This window comes from Triturus cristatus, chromosome 3_2, assembly GCF_964204655.1.
Source record: "Triturus cristatus chromosome 3_2, aTriCri1.1, whole genome shotgun sequence".
Lineage (NCBI taxonomy): Eukaryota > Metazoa > Chordata > Amphibia > Caudata > Salamandridae > Triturus > Triturus cristatus.
In genome coordinates this window covers 107,334,362-107,355,534 of record NC_140584.1, presented here as the reverse complement: position 1 = coordinate 107,355,534, position 21,173 = coordinate 107,334,362, and positions in this window count along the sequence as shown.

Genomic DNA, 21,173 nt, shown 5'->3' with positions numbered 1-21,173 from the left:
ATAGCTATTTTGCTTGTATCGTTAGCTATTTGTAATTTAATCCATAATGTTAGTATCACTGGGTTATAGACACTAATGCAATTTTCTCTCACCTGATAATCGTAGGTATAATTCTTTCACTCTTAGAGGTGAGGAAGTGATCTATGTTACTATTACTGCCTCTTCCAATAATGGTTGAGGGTCGAAGATCACAGATGGAGCTATGGAAATCAGCTCTGTTTGAGTTATATTTAAGTAGTAGCTGGTTAGAAGCTAGCGCGCATGCAGAATGTTTAAAATGACTAATATCATTGCTTCTGGTATCTATGAGGCCACACATCTGTTTCGAAGGTAAAAATATTTGCTGAAATTAAAATCCACAGTCCAAATTATAAAGAAATCCTCACAGGAATTATCTATAAAATAATCCAAATCTGTTTCCATAGCTTTGACTACATCAGCCCTTGAAGAATCAAAAATGTTATTGTCAAATTTTATTACTAAGATGTTCGTCTTACCTTCTGAAGTGAGTAGCACAAATTGAAAGTAGGGTGATGATAGGAAAGTTTTAGTTACTCCTAGTGTTATTCTGGTAGAAACTAACACCAGGAGGCCTCATTTGGCCCTACCCTTTTTTGAACGAGTGGCTGCAGTGAAATAAGATGTGAACCCATCAATGTCAAAGGATTTTAAAAACCAAGGGGGCCATTATGATGTCGGGTGGATCGCCACCGCCCGACCGGCGGTGGCAATCCGCCCGACATCTTTCCCTGCCCGCCCTTCAATTACCCCCTGCCATATTACAATGGCGGGGGGACAGCATCGGACGGAAAGACCATTTGCCGCTTTACCGCAGACAGGCAGGCAATCGTTATGATTGCCTGCCTTGCGGTCCTGGCCCATAATATGGTGGCGGTGCCTAGCAGGTACCGCCCGCCATATTATGATGTTGGCGGATTAGGGCCTTTCCATGGTGGCGATGCTGCCATGGAAAAGCATGCGGTCTTCTGCATTGGGGGCCCGTTGCGGGCCCCTGGGATGTTGGGGGGATCGGGTGCACTTGGGGGGGTACCCATGGTACCCCCCTACATTGGCATGCACAAGATGGCAGGCACCACTTGGTGCCTGTCACATTGTGCATGTCAATGCACAACACGCCACTTTTACATTGCGGAGGGTGCTGCTTACAGCACCGTCCGCCACAATGCAAAGATGCGGGATGCGACCGACAGGGTGGCGGTCGCATCCTGATTGCCCCCGCGGGACCGCCGCACCTCTGGCGGTCGGTCCCGTTTTCCGTAACGGTTGTCCGCCCGCCATCGTAATGCGGCCCTAAGTTTCTTGTATGCATACAATCCACATACTTTACCCAGTCCTCTAGGATTGTTTTGTTGGCCAGATCAGCAATGTTCCATGACACTAGAGACATTTCAGATGGACCCAGTTCATCAAAGGAGAGGATATCTTTGCTCAGAGTTTTCTGTAAATCAGTTGTAGGTTGCACGGAGCTGTTAATGCCCCCTCTGGGTTTAAGGGATCAGATTCATCTAAATATGTAAGTCAATTCAAATCATCTTGGCCTTCTAGGAGTGCAAACCGGTTATTAGTTGGGACAAAAAGGCTCTGGGCTTGCATTTTCAGAATGTCCCTATTAGGCCTTTGTTTTATTGTTTGTACCTGGAAATCGGGTCTATAAAAATAGCAGAACGGGACTGCTTTCACACTGCTCTTCAGGCGGCTGTTTAGGAGGTGTGGATCCTGTAGCAACTGTAGAATAAACTCAACCAAGTGGGGAGTTTAGTGTTCACACAATCCCCTTCTGCTGTTTTCTGGGCATTCCCTATCCATCCAACTCTTCTTACCATCAAGATTTCCTTAAATAATGCAATCGCCTCAGGTACTCGTTGCACTATCCAATGAACTGCCTTGCTTTTAAGGTCGCCCCAGGTTTCCTTTGCTGTAGATCTCTAACCGGGGACCCCAATTAGAATCAAAGCATAGGGTGTGGCCTCTGGCAGTAGATGTAATACATCTTTCCATAACTGCATATTTTGGCCTTTCAGCTTAGTGGGTCCCTGACGGGGAGGCCTTCCTCTATTGTTATTGGAAGTTCTCTGTCTTCATATATCGTTAATGGAAATATGATTGGAATTGGAATTTTCACTCTTGCTGTCTTGCAGAACTAGACTATTTTGGGGAGCCCAGTTAGGTTCAACATCTTGCATAGTTTTTGCCTCCTGTTGCCATTTCCCTATCTTGGTGGGTGAGGGTTATTTTAAGAAACTTTCTGTTTTCTATCTAAAAGATAGAGTGGAAAGATAGTCCAAACAACACGGATGGACTCTCTTTGATTCTTACAGTTATTTATCTTAAACAGCTAACAACCATTGACAAAGCCAATAGTTCTGGCTGGTTTTAGGTGTACGTCATTTGTTGTGTTATATATCTGGATGTAATGATAAAGCTCAGAGAGAAACCAAAATACCAGTTGGGTGGGACACGACAGGAATTACAGAAATGTAGTTTACATGTCTAAGCCATGCGCTTAATTACACAGGCTACACCAATTTTAGAGAACCCCCCCACTTTTTTCCTCCCATTTAAAGCCCAATAATGAACTGTGAAAGGTTGGTAAGACACACATTTCAAGTTAGTGCATGAGCCCTCAATAATTGCAGTGCACAAACATTGTTCAATTGTCTCAATTTCACTTGAGTTGAGATGTATACCTCACCTTAACTCCCACCCTCTTCAATGTGTGACCGAAAACATGTACAGACTGCTTATTCAGCGAGTCACGTGAAAGGAATTTCAGAGCCACAGGCAAAAGTATATTTTGCCATTTGGGAGCTCCCTGCCTCCTTGCTGCAAGGGCACTTTTGTGGTGATCTTTTTCAATCTCGTGGCCACTTAATGCCTTTGCTGAAAGTATTATAAGGCAACTGCATACAATGGCTTTAATTTATTTACAAGCTTGCCTCGAATAGATAACCATTCAATAAAAACTGATCTTCCAATAAATAAAAGATTTCTAATGGGAATAAGGTCCACGAGCTATTAAATCACTCGTATTTGTACTGGTAAAATTGTCAACAACTCCTCATTAAGCACATCCTCGCTAGGGGTAAAAAGACACCTCCCCCACCCCACGAGAAATATGACAAAAATACATATTATTCAGAATAATAGACTATGAAATATTGTCTGTCCATGGTGAATCCAGCGGTGGTGCATCAGACAGTTTTAGAAAATGCTAATTTAGCATTTGATTTAAAGCTTTGTGGGATTATTTCCAGTCCATCAATCCTTTAGCAGGAGATTTCAGTAAAGCCTTCATGGAAACCCTGTAAATCTTCGAACCTTATTGCCGGACTCTGCCAAGTCATAGCTCCAGTTTAGTTGGATTCACTGAAGCCAATGATTAAGGTACATATTACAGTATTGCTTTATCTATAAAAAAAAAGTTTAGAAAGTCGGTCATATATTTCGAAAATTATTGCATGGGGTGTGGCTGAGCAAGAACATCCTTTTCCCTTAACTGGATATACTACTGTGGAGTTTGAGAGCATGTCCAATAATCAGGGGGACCTTTTGGTGGGTCATTCTAGCATGGCAGGGACAAAATATAGCTAAAAGACTTTGTATTGTTTTGCTCCTTTTATCTATTTTTTAATTTAATTCCTGATTCTCCAAGCAGATTTCTTCTTAGTTTCTAACAGGGATCAGGGGGTTCAGTATTGCAGCAGATGCAGTGGCACAGGGCCTAAGGGCGCGAAGGACTATGGCTGTCTTTTACCATTCAGTCAGGAATAATGGGTCCATTTGCTTGCTTGCAATAGGGCATAAGACACAGCCGCGGTCGGTAGTAGGAGTAACTGCAGGACGGTGATGTGGTGAGGGGTAGGGGCAGGGTGGGGGGTAGTAAACTATGGATTACGGAGGTTTACAGGTAAGTTAACATATAAATTAATAAAACCAATTTCGTTGCGTGAACGGCATCGCATTTGGGGATGCAGTGTGAAGAACCGGGATTTAAACCCAGCGGCGCAGGGGACACGCCCGAAGTCTTCGGGTTCACCTGTCTTAGAGTACAGAGACACGGGATTCTTCTGCTGACATCAAAGATCAATTTTATCAGCTGCAGCCAGTAACAGAGGTCCTAGTACAACACGGTGTATGTTCTCAGGAGACTGCTCAACATAATAGAGCGGAGCATCGTCTTTTATGCCAAAAAACACGTTCCTGGCTCGCATCAATTACTCACAAATCTGACCAATCAGAGGATGATATTTACAGAGGCATCACATAACGACAAACCCACTTTCAGTTATCCAACCCATCGCTAATGACAAGGCAAAAATCCAGCATTCTTGTTCGAACAGGCCGGACGGGCCCATCATAAAATACCTCAAAGATAGAGGGGTGTGTGCGTGTGCCATAGAATCAATAATGTCCTGCTCTTTGATCTCTATCTGACCAGCTGCTTAACAAGGTACTGGCTCAACAAGTTTAGCCTCGGGCAACAGGGTCAGTTGACTCAGGTCAAACAGGAGTCAACACGAACTCAAGCTAAGGTGTACGCGTCCTTAGAGGCTCGCTTGGCCACAGTCATCCTGTAGTCATTAGCCTATGTGAGGGCAACCACAAAATGGCGGTTATGCACAAAATGAAACCCAAGGGTGCAGACTAGATCGTCAAATACGCAGTGAATCCATCGGTGTAGCATGACGAAAACGCTTACGCAAACCGCACTTGTCTGTCGCGGTTCGCTGATATCGAAATCATCACGATACGACAACCTTCATTGAATGGGTTCAGAATTCACGGAACCACAGACCCTCATTTTGCCCTTACATAGGCAATAACCTAAACTCACGTCAATCTGAGTCCAGGTCTATATTCATCAGATCATTGAGATGTTGCTGTAGCATCATCCTGGTACTTAGTAACTCTCTCCGGACAGGTCATCTCGAACACGAGGTAGCAAAAATGCCACAGATAGCAGGAGCACACTGTATACAAAGACAGAACAGGAAAAGGATAGCTAATACCATCCCAATGACCATCAGAATCTTCCATTCCCAGGTGGATAACAATCCCCAGAACCATCCCATTAACGACCAATCTCCTTCGTCCACATGTACGGACTCGGAGAGCTTATGTAGCTTGGAGATGGCTTGGAAAACTGTCAGAGCGTTGTCTGGAATGAAAACACAACAGCTTGATTGGATCAATTTACAGACCCCTCCTCTATCTGCAAGTATGACATCTAACGCAACTCTGTTCTGAAGAGTCATAAGGCGATCCGACTGGAGCTCAGAAGTCAAGTTACTAAGGGCGCCGGCAGTCTCGACTATGGTGGACTCAACTACTCTCGTCAATTGCCGTATGTTCCTGCTGTTAACCATAGGTCCCCAAAACGGCAGAAATCCCTTCGAGAAATCTCCCAATTCTTGTCCTGCGGTATCTTCCTTTCTGAAGACACCTCTAACGACTCTCATCTTGTGGTAATCTGCCGCAGCTGTAAATGTAGGGGGTAACAAGAACGAGACAAAACATGTGCCCGAGAAATCAGGGGGCAACCATGTATACGCTCTGTCATGGCAAATGAAGAAGGTACCCTTAGCTGCTAGAAACGGCGGGGAAGTCTCGGATGCAAAAACATATGTCTCAATGCAAACACTCTTCCCTAACTGAGCTCTAGGATTCTTGCCATTACCTTGCAGACAGTAATGACCCTGATGGGGTACTATCCAAATCGGAGGGGATCTCTTCGCTTGCTGGTTCCCACTCAGACTAGCTCCATATCCAGTAACGTTCCATCCAATATACGCTAGCGTCTCATCTCTCGGGATAGTCTCATAAGAACCTATTCCTCTAATCATGTCGACTATTCCCTTGACCAGAGCACTATTCTTCGGATTATCCTTCACAGAACGTAGGGGGTTAACTTCACGGGCATAAATGAACATTTTTCTGTATGCCCACACAGAACCATTGTAGCTAAATGGCAGGACCAGGTAGGGAATACCTTTATTGGTAGTATGGGGCATAAGGCCACACACCCAACAATTAGTTGTGTTCACTACTAGCTGGTGTTGGTGCAGAAGCTGAACAAAGGAATTATTAGCGAATTCCATTCTCCTAATGGACTCATGTTCGGGCAGAGGGTGAAAAGAATGCGAAGAAACAGTAGGAGGAGGCATGGGTTGTGCAGTGGGCATAAATGTTACTTGAATAGAGAATGTCACATATCCGATTAAAAACATCATTAAACTAAACAGTATAAACAGACATAATATTAAAAAACGTTTTCTACTCATTATTATACACATTTCGTTCTTGAAGCTCATTCCTTTAGTAGGTCTCTCCATCCCGAAAAACTCCATCCTCTAACCGTGCTGCTCGCGGCAGATGGGTGTTCCGTGCCTAGGAATGCGCCTGTTGGTCCAGGGAACGCCCTTAGACCAACCAGAACCGTCGACCTAACGTCTTCGGCTTGCACTCCAAGGACTTGGCACCGCGACCCTACAGCTGAACCCGGATGGTGGTTCGAAAAACAAAAATCAAAAATAGTTTCTCGGAGGGAGCTAACCTTAAAAAAAATAGCAAAGAAGGAACTCAATTTGTTATTTGTCCCGCAACTCTTGGTCGCAAATTATAACGCTCTTTGCCAGGCAATGTCTGTTCTCGGAAAAGTAGCTCAGGTTTAACAGTGTTCAAACGGTTCGATGGAGGCACAGCTTCTTGAAGAAGATTATCGCTTTCTGGCTCAGTGTTTGTTCCAATCAAACGGGCATCGCTGAAAGGCAGAAAACGAGGCACGGTCTCAGTCTCAGAATCAGGAAGTCCTTTTTGGACCCACCGGTCGTACGGCAGAGGCAAAGGGGCCCTCTTACAATGCACGCCGTGAATCCAGTTCTTTTTACCGTGCACTCGTACCTCAGAACGGGTAGACAATAACACTAGGTACGGTCCTGTCCAGCGGGGCTGCTCGTTCTTGGTTCGCTGAAAATTCTTCACGAGCACCCACGCGCCAGGTTCAATGGTGTGCCCTGGATCTTCAGAAACCTGTGGCAAAGTATCGTGAACCTGTTGATGCAGAACACGCAATTTAGCCGTCAATTCGTACAGGTAGTCAAGCAATACAGGGTGTTCTATTTCACTAAATTTTGTCGGCCGCGGCATTCCCCAAATATTTGCCGGGCGACCAAACACAAGGACTCAGACCCATTCGTGAATGCACAGTCATTCTTGTTGACAGAAGGGCTAACGGCAAAGCATCAGGCCATTGTAGACCAGAGCTCGCTTGAATTTTGGCCAATTTCAATTTTAACGTGCCATTGTAGCACTCAACTAGACCAGCTTACTGGGGATGATTGGCAGCATGAAACTTCTGCCGGATTCCTAACCCATCACACACTCTCTTCATCACTTGACCCACAAATTCGCTCCCATTGTCACTCCAGACCATTCTCGGCAACCCATACCTAGGGAAAAATTCCTTAATAAGGGCTTTAGCTGTGGACAAGGCAGTATTGTCCTTCAAAGGGTAGGCTTACACCCATCTAGAAAAAGAGCAAACAACCACTAAGACATACTTCAGGTTGTTGCACCTCTCCATGTGGATGAAATCTAGCTGTAAAGCCTCAAACGGATACGTGGGAGGAGCAAAATGACCAGCTGGAGTTGGAGTTCCCTTACCAGGATTGTACATCAAACAAACCATACAGTTCTTGACCAAATTCTCTGCACACTTAGGAATTCCAGCATTTTGCCATACTGGGGCCAACAACTTACAAATTCCTTTCACGCTGATATGGGCCATTCCATGTGCCATCGTAACCACTGGAAGTACATACGCATCAGGCAACAACCATCGCTGATGCTCTGACAACTCAACCCAACAACCATTCGAGTCCAATTTACCCTTGCTTTCTCTCCATTCATTCAACTCTTTCTCTGTAGCTTCAGCTTGGATGGATTTCACACTCTCAATCGTATCTTCACACATACTTCTATCTGGAACCCATCTCGCCGAACCCGCAACATACATTCGACTCATCACATCTCTCGCAGTCTCTTTCGCGACTTCATCTGCAAACGCATTACCACGACCAACGTCATCCATGACTTTCTTATGCGCACTGCATTTCACAATCGCAACTTGCAACGGCAGAGTAAGAGATTCAAGAAGTTCATTCACCAATTGACCATGTTGGATCTTGGTCCCATGCGAAGTCAGAAACCCACGTTCTCTCCACAATCGTCCAAAGCTAAGAGCAACACTGAACGCATACTGGCTGTCAGTGTACACAGTCACTCTTTTCCCTTTCGACAACACACACGCTCTTGTCAATGCAATCAACTCTGCCGCTTGTGCTGAATTATGTGGGATACGAGCAGCTTCAACAATCGTATGCAAAGTCGTAACCGCATATGCCGCAGTCGTATCACCATTCAGAAGCTTGAAGCACGAACCATCAACCCATAAAGTACCATCACATTCCGCAAGAGGAGTGTCCCTAAGGTCTATCCTCCCTCTCGTTTCTTCCTCAGTCCTAAGAAAACAATCATGCTGTTGGGTATCATCTGTCTCAGTTGAGATCGGCAAGAACGTGGCTGGATTCAACGTGTTGCATCTTTTTATATGTACATGACTTGCTAACAAGGTCAATTCGTAACCTGACAACCGAGCACTAGTTAAGTGCTGTGTCTTGGTACGGTTCAACAAGGTATCCACTGCATGTGGAACCATCACGATCAGTGTATTGTCCATCACCAAACCAGCAGACTGTCGTATTGAAACGGCCGCTGCCGCTGTAGCTCTCAAGCAACTCGGCAACGCTCTAGCTACCGGATCCAAAGTCGATGAAAAATAAACACATGGACGTTGCTTATCGCCAAACTGTTGAGTCAAAACTGACAATGCACATCCCTCTCTCTCGTGGACATACAGTGTGAAGGGTTTACTGTAATCGGGAGTACCCAACACAGGAGCCGAACACAGCGCATCACGCAATTCTGAAAAACTCTTCTGACATTCGTCAGTCCAAGGAATAGGATTCGGAGTATCCTTAACAGTAAGAGCTATCAAAGGTTTTGCAAGCAACGAAAAATTTGCAATCCACTGTCTACAGTACGATGTAATACCTAGAAACGCACGCACTTCTCTCTGTGTCGTAGGCACACTCATTTTCGCAATCGCTTGAATTCTTTCTGGGGTCAATCTTCTTCCCTCCTTCGATAAGAGGTGACCTAAGTAGGTAACTTCTTGTCAGCAATACTGCAACTTTGAAAGAGAAACCTTATGATGGAAATCAGACAAGTGACGTAACAACGACAGAGTAGCCTCTCTACAAGTCTCTTCATTGTCAGCAGCAACTAATAGATCATCAACATACTGAATAAGGGCAGCACCATCAGGTAAAACCAACAAATCAAGTTGCGTCTTCAAGGCTTGACTATAGATCGATGGACTCTCACAATAGCCTTGAGGAGCGCGTTTAAACCGGAAACTTCGGCCTCCTAAAGAGAAGCCAAAAATATCTCTACTCTCCACGGCAATTGGGATGCTGAAGAAAGCATTCTTCAAATCAATCACCGAAAACCACGTGGCTGTAGCCGGAATCAAAGTCAGTAAAGCGGTGATATCAGGCACAACAGGGAATTGTGGAACAACGATCTTATTCACCTCGCGAAGATCGATCACAAACCTATATACAGGAGGTTGTGAAGAATCGGTTCTTTTCAGAACAGGCATTACCGGACTATTGCACACATTACCTCTCGTTTCCTCAATCACACCTTTCTCAATCAGATCAGAGATGATCGCCAAGAGTGCTCTTACACCATCACTTGAGATACGATACTGTGGAATGCGTGGCAATCTAGCATTCGCCTTCAATGTCACAACATATGGCGGAATCTCCAAAAGACCCACATCATTAGGACCAGTAGCCCAAAGAGAATCAGGAAGAGAAGACAATTCAGCTGGAAGTTGGTCTTTAGCCAAATACATCGGAGAGATCACTCTCTTTCCCAATGTAAGCTGTACTCCTGAAGAACAATAAAGCGTCGCATACAATCTCTTCAACAAGTCCAATCCCAACAAGTTCTCACCACAACCTGGGGTGCTTCGAATTCACAAGGTCCGACAGAAAGAGACAAAGGACTAGAAATCGGATTTCTAACCGGGGCGCCAGAAAAACCTACCGAAACATTCGTTGAGCCAGACAAAGGTGCGCCAGGGAGTTTAGAGTGCATGATAGAACTCTTCGCAGCACCAGTATCCAACAGAAAAGGCTCTGACACACCTGATGCAATCACTTCAACATAAGGTCCACTCTGATCTACTGGAACTGAAACGACTCCCTCTCTTTGTCTGTGGCTGTCCTAGCAATCGTTACCTTCCATATTCTCACCTTCAACGTAATAATCATCCGCATAGTACTGAGCCGTTCTACCAGACGCACCATTCTGTTGATCAAAACAATTCATCGAATTCTGCGGAGGCGAGGAACGCGCAATCTGAGACATACCACGTCCTCGACCTCGCGGAGCTTGTTGAACACCTCGACCTCTCATACCAGAAACACCATTTGTGCGCTGTAATAAAGTCGGGCAACTATTCTTGAAGTGACCCTCTTCTTTGCAATACGCACACTGATTAGGACCTACAGGAAAGCGCTGTTGAGAAGACTCGAACCTTTGCGAGTTTCTCTGATATTGTTGGGGTTGCTGATAATCACGCTGGGTGTTGCGAGGCGGTTATGCTTGCTGCAAAAGAACCTTAGTCTTCAGTTCTTTCGTCTTTTTATCCGCTTTCTCTATCTCATCCTTATTTCTATTCTCATAGTACTGGGCAGTAGCCAATATCTGTGCTGACGAAGAAACAGCCCAGGCACTTTCAGAATCCTTCAACCTATTGCACAACTCGGGAAGCAAATTATGCACAAACTTGTCAACGAACAACCTTTGACCACCTTCTGTACTCATGTCTTGACCACTGTGGTCTGCAAATGTCTCTTCAAATCGAGTGAAAAAGTCGGACACAGTTTCGTCTTTCTTCTGCTTGCATGCAGACAACTTGTCCCAATTGACACGCATAGCAGGCATCAAAGTCTTCATATAATAAATAATTCTACCAGGGAGATCAGCAATCACATTTTCGGGTTTAGCACCACCTATTTGTCTTTCATCTGCAGTTCTAAGGTTATTCCATGTATCACCTAATTCCTGCGCATGATCCGTATGACGAATCTTACTCCATATAGGCTGTGGAACAACATTCCCAAATAACATATCTATATCAGCCAAATTCATAATACATGAACCCGCAGTTTGAGATAGCTCCTTATAAAACCCCGCAGGATTTTTACGTGGGTCACGCAGAGTCTGCTTTAGAGCTAGGACTTCGGCACGCTTCCATGGAACATGTACCCAAACGCGCTGAAAATGTGCCAGAACAGGTGGATTAGCATTCGCATCACCAGGTCTCCAAATGGGAGGAACCTCACGGATCGGGTATTGACGTGCCTTTCTCCTAACTGAAGAATCAGGCTCAAATAATGACCTAGAAGGAAACTCACTCCTAAACGACAACAATGTCGCGACTGCTCTTTCAACATCAAGACCCACTATAGTTCCTTTCGCAAACTCGGACCGCACACGGAACAACTCATGCGGAGTCTGCCCTACCTCGCTATCTTCCCACTGTTCACGAAGGAAAGAACACATCACATCAAATACGTATCTCTGTTTCGGTGCTTCCCATTGATGGAAAACATCCATAACACCCTCGACATCATAGTGCGAAGGAAAGGTAACCCATTTACGCGCCAAGTGATCTAACACTGTCCGTTCATCAGGACCAGGCAATTGAGTACGCAATTGCTTACGCTCTACAACAGGAGACATACCCAATGAACCCATTAGAGGAGAAAAAAGACTAGCAACCGCATCAGTCATCCTCCGTCGAGCAGAAGGAGAAGGTGACAAATGAACAGGAGACAAAGCAGAATGAGAAGGAACCGAAGTCGGAACAGTGACAGAGGGAACAGACAACACAGGTATAGGAGTAGCAGACGAAGGAGGTAGCAAAGACGGCGGCCCTTGAGAAGGCTGCGCCGAGGCAGTAGTAGCCAGTAGAGGGAGAGCTGGCTGTTGAGGAACCACTGGAGGTAAAACAACCGGAGGTTGCGCAACTACAAGTGGCGGAGGTGTGGTAGCACTCTGAGCATAAGGGGGTGGTGAACTTAATAGATGCGACATTAAAGGATCTTTCGCAAGATCTTTCTTTTCTTCTTGCTGTTGAGGCGGCAAAACTGGATAACATTTGTCTACCGCTAATTGACGTTGCCTAAACATCTGTTCGCTTTCTTGCTCTTCCTCATTATCCTTAAACTGTATAGCAGCCTGCACCATCGACATACCTCGTGCACGCTTATTTCGTTTCGCTAACTTAATTTCCTTCTGTTTGGCTTCTTTTCGCCAAAGGCGGAAAGAGTCAAACATTGCCGGCCGGGCTTTCTTTTTGAGGAGTCTGACTTCCAAATTATCTAAAATTTCCGTGTCGTAACTACCATATTGGGGCCCCTTTAGGACACCATCCTTCCTAGTATACCTAATCCATACATCATTATACATGATGGGGCCCACGCCGTGTTTTAAATAGAGCTCATAGGTCGGAGTTCCAATCGGAGGCACCGGACACGAGTCCTCCAATCGGGAATCCCTATTACAACCATAACAAAATATCTTTCCAAGTCTGCTAAGACCAGGCATCCTCGCTCACTAGTCTAGCTTCAAACTTCAAGGGAATATCAAAAACGATAGCCTCGTGAATACACGAGTCCCTCGGCTTTGGGGCCTGCAGGTACCAAATCAAAGCGATCCCGAAGGATACCAAAACAAACTAAGGACTGGGAGACGCTCCACTCATACTTAACTGAAATATCGATGACGTCGCCAGAAGACCCGTCTATCGTCTCGCTTTACAAGTCATCAAAGGCTCCAAGACAGGGCGACAGTCAGGGCAGCAGTCCTTCGTAGCCGTCGGAATGCGGGGAACTTCGCAGCAAAGACTTTCGGACCACAACGACATACAGGGGTCGATGAAGTGGTAGGCCTCCCTCCAGAATTTTCACACGAAGCTCCTCACGATCTTCAGGCTTGGACCGGTACCGCTGAAGTCGCCCCAGAGTTGGGCGCCAACGGAAGAACCGGGATTTAAACCCAGCGGCGCAGGGGACATGCCCGAAGTCTTCGGGTTCACCTGTCTTAGAGTACAGAGACACGGGATTCTTCTGCTGACATCAAAGATCAATTTTATTAGCTGCAGCCAGTAACAGAGGTCCTAGAAGTACAAAACAGTGTATGTTCTCAGGAGACTGCTCAACATAATAGAGCGGAGCATCGTCTTTTATGCCAAAAACCACGTTCCTGGCTAGCATCAATTACTCACAAATCTGACCAATCAGAGGATAATATTTACAGAGGCATCACATAACGACAAACCCACTTTCAGTTATCCAACCCATCGCTAATGACAAGGCAAAAATCCAGCATTCTTGTTCGAACAGGCGGGACGGGCCCATCATAAAAGACCTCAACCCAAATCAATAATTAGGCCATAAGGCCATAAAAGGAAGGAGCAGAAACAGATGAGGAGAAAGATAGAGGGGTGTGTGAGTGTGCCATAGAATCAATAATGTCCTGCTCTTTGATCTCTATCTGACCAGCTGCTTAACAAGGTACTGGCTCAACAAGTTTAGCCTCGGGCAACAGGGTCAGTTGACTCAGGTCAAACAGGAGTCAACACGAACTCAAGCTAAGGTGTACGCGTCCTTAGAGGCTCGCTTGGCCACAGTCATCCTGTAGTCATTAGCCTATGTGAGGGCAACCACAAAATGGCGGTTATGCACAAAATGAAACCCAAGGGTGCAGACTAGATCGTCAAATACGCAGTGAATCCATCGGTGTAGCACGACGAAAACGCTTACGCATACCGCACTTGTCAGTCGCGGTTCGCTGATATCAAAATCATCACGATACGACAACCTTCATTGAATGGGTTCAGAATTCACGGAACCACAAGTGCATGCAACGAAATTCGTTTTATTAATTTATATGTTAACTTACCTGTAAACTTCCGTAATCCATAGTTTACTACCCCCCACCCTGCCCCTCCCCTCCCCCTCCTCATGTCACCTCCCTGCAGTTATTCCTACTACCGACCGCGGCTGATAAGACACCCTTAGTGCGTCACAGATTTCCAATTGCTTCAATGTGTTTTGCAATATTTGCTTGGCTTCCTAACAGAGTATCATTTTCAGGTCAAGTATTGTATTGCGTTGCAACGTTTATATAGCGCTTTCTACCCCTAAGTGGAGTGCCAAAGTGGTTGCCTGTGTAGGGTGCGTGGTTGGAACTGTGTTGTCTTTGTATTTATCATATGTGAGAAGTGCGTCTATGTCCTGTGTGATGACCACTGAGTTGCAGTTATCGTGTTATGGAATGCAGAGCTTACCAGTGTGATGTATGAAGAAGTTTGAGGGACAGCCAAAGTTTATAGTTTTAGTAAGTTGGCTGCTTTGAGCAGCTCTGCAGGTTAATTTCTGGTATTTCCTTTGTTCTTAGTCTACTTAGCTGGCTACTGCACTGGATTGTCCATTCTGAGATATTTTGTTTAAAGTTTATTGTCCTTAGCATGCACAGATTAAAGAGAAAAATGGAGGAGAGATTTTATGGCATAGATTTTGTTAATATCATCCCGTATCTGATTGCCTTGTTATGATGTCTTGTAGTGATCTCAGTATATGAAACCTTGTGGGACCTACAAAGGTGGATTTAGTCTAATGAGGCAGATCTCTTCAGTAACTCCACGAATGTTCAGTTGGTAGTTATTGGTTTATTTGATGGTAGGTGGAACAGTAGTGGGTGGTGGACATGACCCTTAGCAGTTTTGTCTTATAGGAGTGTAAGAGTGTCAAGCAGTTAAAGGGAATTATAATACATGGGGTTGTAGAATCCCTGTTTAAAAGCTTGCCTCTAATTTCTTGATAATGGGCAACTCGTGGCACAACCAGTCACCTGTTATAACGATATGACATAACTGCTCAACTATAAAAATGTATTACTTTGATTTCTCACATTATAATGGCTGCTGTCAGAGCCAACAGCAGAGGAGAAAGGCAGGTAAGGTCATGCAGCATAATTAAAGCAGATATTTAAAGAACAAAAGTGAAATGTGACTTTTCTTTCTTCTGCTCTATTTTTTCTAGTTTTACAGTGACAAATAGAAAGGGGATATTCATGGCATCATGTTTATTTTTTTGCACTCTCTAGGTAATTATAAAAACAAGTTTGAATGTTTCTGCATTTGGTACACATTCGGGAGCTACTGCACCTTTTCTGAAAAGAAAAATGACATAAACTGATTCTAATATCTTTTTGCAACAAATATCTAACAGCTTTTTGCTGTGCTTAAGGTTGCACTAAAGAGTCTTCTTTAGTCTTCATGTTTGCAGGCATGCTTTCTTTTTCAAACGAAAGAGCTGAACACTGAGGATTTAAGTAATTTGTGGGAAAGTTGATGGCGTGACATGTAATATAAGGAATTAATTACCCCCTGACATACATGATGAGGATATGGCACGGCACCTCGGAGTTCTATAACCTAATAAACCTAATAAAATAACTCAACCTTCAGCCTCATTCCTCTATATGTCATAGAACTCCTTGGTAACTTGTAATATCCTTTAATGTACAGCAGGGTTTTTTTTAATCTTATATATAATGCACCCTGTATGAACTAGAATAGACTGCCCAACTGCTGTGTGGTATATAATTAGTGTGTGTTATATATTGTACTGTATTGTAATTGCTTTTATACAGCACTTACCATCCTCACAAGGCTTTCTAGCACATTAAGCCGGGCACCACCCTGCTCTGGAACCTAGGGTTAGTAGGATTTTTTGTATTGGGATTAGTTTTGTGCTGTTAAGGAAACCATGCCATGCATTAACTCCAGTTAAAATGTCCAATTCCATTTACAGTAGTATGTAGTAGATTAAATTGATGGCAGGTAGATGTGATCTTTAGTGGGTAAGGGGTTTGTGTGAATTCAGGCATTTGATGGCAATATTAATGGATGAGCAACAGGAGAGTAGGGATTGTTAGGCTGCAGTGTTGACTTTTAAAGGAAATGTTGTGATCTTTGAAATGAGTTGTGGGCAATTTGAAGAGATACAATTATAGGGATTAAGGTAAATGACTTAGAGTAGCTGTACACATAGAGAGGATGTGTGCAGAGAACGGAAAGGAAGGAGAGGGCCATTTGAAAGAAAAGGGAGAGCCAACAATCAGAAGTTAAGTCAAAGTCAGCTATTCATGCAGGGTTTTTAGAAATAGTTTAGAGGCTTCTTGAAACAGCATTCAGTACTGTAGGAGGTGATCAGGGTAAGCATGGTGAAATAGACAAGGCAGACGGAGTTCACTGGGTCCACCCCTTTGCCTTTTTTGCACAATCATTGAGGTCCAGTGCTGAACTCTCTCTTTAAGCCTGGTGTGAAAGGATCTCCTTAAGGATCTGTGTCACCAGGAGCATCCCCATAACAATGGGTAGCCACTTCCTCTCCTCACTCCCCAAGTGCAGACTTGTGTCAACTAATGACTGCTGCATTTAGCCTGTCAAGTCAAGCCTTAGTGCACACTGACCCTTCTTGTCAGGAGTGCAAGGAGACGCCCATACTATTACAAGATGTTGGCAATGATCACTCCTCTGACCGCCCGTGCTTGTTACATGAATTTGCATTTGATCCTCATCACTATTGGCCCTGACAATGGCCTTGTTTTCCCAGTATCCTTCACTATTGGTTACCAGTAATCATGGCAACAGCCCCGCCATCTAAAACACCTAGCTGTCGCGGCTGGAGCAGAGACCTGATTGTAATCACGCTAATTAATAGCACTTGAAATATCACTCGCTTTTCCCCACTTATTCCCAATTCAGGCGAGCAGAGGAAGGGTGGGTCTCTGGTGCTCTTCACGCAGGGCCACACGAGTACTACCATTGATTTGAGCTCTTAACAAGTATGTCTTCTTACCGTCATCTTGACTTGCTAATACTTCCTTGTTATTTTTAGACAGTTTTTTAGCAGCAGTGCGCTACCTACTGCTCTCGACCTAAGATGAGTTACTGATTGATCCAAAGGTGAGATCTCTGCTATCACCTTTGGAGTATTCCTAACCCTATCCATGTTGTCAGTATGTCTTGTATGTCTTAAAAACAAATGTTATTTGTTTTATTTACATCTGTGTCCACATGCCTGGCCTGCTATATGTACACCTTCACTTTATTGTGACTTTTCAGCACCAACAAAAGCATGAGCTTGTCTACCATGAGCAGGCTCTAGCAAAATAATGTGCAACTTGATAAGCACCTTGTCATATATTATGAAAACTGGTCTTCTTAATGTCTTTTTTTTATTCTACATGTATCTAGGTTGGACAACTGATTTATAAGATTTTCTTCGAGGGGAGTACTGTCACCACATATCACATCCATAGTGAGCGGTAGGGATCTTTATAGGTCCAGCGGAAGTGCCAGGGATCCGGCTGAACCATTAGGTGTTAAACATGGAAACCCGACCACACTCTTTTTCCAGGCTATCGTGTTCCATTGAGCCCTTATTGGTTTTAATCCTGTCAAGGGGACTTCCATGTTGAACACTGTTTGGTATCCCTTAGGCAGTTTAAGTTTACTCCTTTCACTCCACTTTAAACACCCACTCCACCCTACATGCCCCACTCACTCATACACACTTGCATCGTTATGGCTAAAAATCAAAAGATCTCCGACAAAAAGACCCTTCACGCGGCCCATAGGGCAGTGCAGCGCGAGCCCTACAAGGAGCATGCTCTATGCTGAAGCATGACATCCTTTTGGATGTGTGAGGGCAACACGGAACAATCATTAGGATCCTCTAGGATTCTCCAACCGCTCCCTCTTCCCCCCTTTCCACTATAAGAACAGTACATTCCTTTATTTGTGACTAATCAGAGTTACCTTATATACTTTTATTTTTTGCAGATTTCTATAGCGCGAACTCGACCCGAAGGTATCGGAGCGCTTTACATGAGCACCAGTTAGGTTACACAAGGATACATTCATTTTTTATTTTTTTTGGTAGGCACTGGGAGATGAAGTGATTTGCCCAGAATGTGGAGTCGACCCCGAGGCACAAACCTTGGTTTCCCAGCTCCAAAGTCGGCATTCTAGCCGTGAGACCACATCTCCCCTATCTGATTTGTTTGGGGCATTACTAATCCCCCCTTGGAATATGCAGTCAGTGTATTGCCATTATGAAGCAACAAGGAGCCATAATGAGGCAACAAGGAGGTGTACATATAATATGAACATGCGTGACATAGTACTCAAAGCTGCACTTCCTGAAATAGCTTTACATAGGTTTGTTTCTAAAAAAAAAAAAGAAGCAGTGATGTACTCCTGTGTGTTTGCTCCTCTGAGTAGAATACATTTCTAACTTTTTTTTTAATTTACTGAGATTTGCAAGAATACTTCTGGGAAGCTCAGACAGTGGCAGCATTCCACAAGTGGTTATGGGATCATTCTGTGAATTCTTCCCTACCCTGTTCATTTTATGCATTTCAGATGCATAATGTATTTCAGTTTTATGCACCGCAGGCATTGCTTAAGGAGATTTCATAGCACTTGTCACAGGGGGATTGAGCTGTGCATTTCCATAAACATTTGGGTTGTGCAAAAACAAATTCAGGAGAACTTCCCATAACCAGCCTGAATATTATGCTTATCACTGGCAGTGGCCACGTTTTCTGCATGTGTGTATGAGCAGAAAAAGGGTGTGAGCGTTCATCCAGTTTTTTAACATTTACGAGGAAACGTGTTTTAAGGTTTACACAAGTAAAGGACATATCTATTTTCAGCTACAACCTGCACTTTCGATATTGCCCGTTCTCTGAGAAAAACACAAGAAATCAGGGAACTCTGCAGTTAGCCCAAAAATGGGGATCTAGGCAAGATGTTACTTATGTAATAAAATGTTTACACACCCTTAAGGATATAGAAGCACACCTGATCCTTAGTTTGTAAGCAGCTTCCTTTTCGCCGACTCTTCCACCAAGGAACCACGAACCACAGATTTAAAGCAGCAATATATTTATTTGAGCTGTTTTGTCCTTTGAAGACACGTTTCGGGCGTCACTCGCCCTTGTTCACATCAACGAGGAGATGTAAAATTGCCATTTTTAAATTGTGATGCTGAACCCATGTGACCACACATCGTGAATAAACATAAACAAAATACTACACACATTTAATTGTAAGGTATATGCCAAAAAAAGATACCTCAGTCTTATCGCTAAATTGTTACTTCCTTCTGTTTCATTCCAAAAAGTGCCCTTTAATTAAACATAGTTACTGTTTTAATTTAACATCTATTTTAGAACGAAATTAGTGTATGTAAAACATTAGATGCATAAATTGTCCTTAGGAATTCCTACTGGGTATCTTCTCAGAATCAAAAATATCAGGTCCAGAGATAAATCTCATAAAGGAACATAGCTATGAAGGCGGCAAATTGTTACAGCCCATGAATCAAATTTCATCTGTAACAAGGCAAGAAAATAAAACATATTTAAATATATATAAATACTTTAAAAATATTAAAAACTGTTCAATAATATTATTAATAATACTTACGTGCAAAAAATGCTGCTAAGCCCGTCTTCAACTTATGTACACGGACCCGATAATGTAGATATATCTGCATGAATGCTAGTTATAAAACCTCCATCTAATGTTCATATAAATTTCTATATTACTTAAACCAAGATGCGGGCAACGTAACTATCCTGGTTATAAGACTGTATTTTCAACATAACTATACCACCTAAGACATTTGTTATATGTGCAAAATTAGCAAGAGTGTGACTGTGCAAATTACAATAGTGTTACTATTATGGTGCATGTATATCAAAAAACATCTATGCCTCACATTAATCTAGGATATGCTACAAACACTTAATATTATAGTATAGATCATCCACATGTGGCAATTATGAATATACACGCACCATATCTGAAACATGACAAAAAAGAGAATAAGATACATATAAAATATAAAACACCGGACTTAAAACGGATTTAAAAGATCAGACCCAAAACTGCTAGTTCATAAAAAATTATGCAGAGCCTCAGTGTTGTTTAGGCCAGATGGGAACTTAGTGTCGAGCTCAAGGATTAGCTTTGATTCCAACTGTCTCAGGGCTTTTTCACAATCACCACCTCGACGCAGTTTTGGGATGGCGGCTGCCACAAAATAATTCAAACAACTAAGATCATTGTTGTGTGTGGATTTAAAATGGCGAGCCACTGGATACGTGGAGTCGTTGTTAACAATAGCGCGTAGATGCTGTAATATCCTGACATGCACCTGCAACTTCGTACTCCCCACGTATCTAAGTCCACAAGTGCACGTCAGGATATACACAGCAAACTCTGTTTTGCAAGTGAAATTGCCCCTAATGGCTATTTTGTCCGGGCTGAAAGGAGAAGGATAATGTGTGGTATTGATACCAAACTTACAAGCCCTACAGGTAGTACATTTGGTAAAGCCATTTTTGGGCTGTAGCCACATTTTGGCTGTAGTTAGTTCCGGACATGCCTTTCCTATTTGTGTGCGCATAGAAATGCACTTTCTATATGTGACAGTTGGTTGGGGTGGTAGTCTAGTAGATAGTACTCCATCCGTAAGGATAATCGGCCAATGACGTTTAATTATGGCACGAATTTTCCTCTCTTGTTTATTAAAAGCAGTAATCAACCTTGGAACAGAGTTGTCATCAGGTACACTATCCACTTTATTAGTGAGAAGAGATGCCCTAGATCTTTCCCTAGTTTTATTTAGGGCTGTTTTTAAAATCTTCTCACTATATCCTCTGTCTTTGAATCTACTATACGCTTCCTCTGTGCATCTGTTGAGGTCTTCATGGTTGTTACAAATCCTCTTAAGACGTAAGAATTCCCCATATGGGATATTATCAACCATATGTTTAGGATGTGAGCTGCTGGCATGCAGAGTCAAATTGCCTGCCGTTTCTTTTCTATGCAATGTCGTTCCTAATGCTCCATCTCTCTCGTACACTCTTAC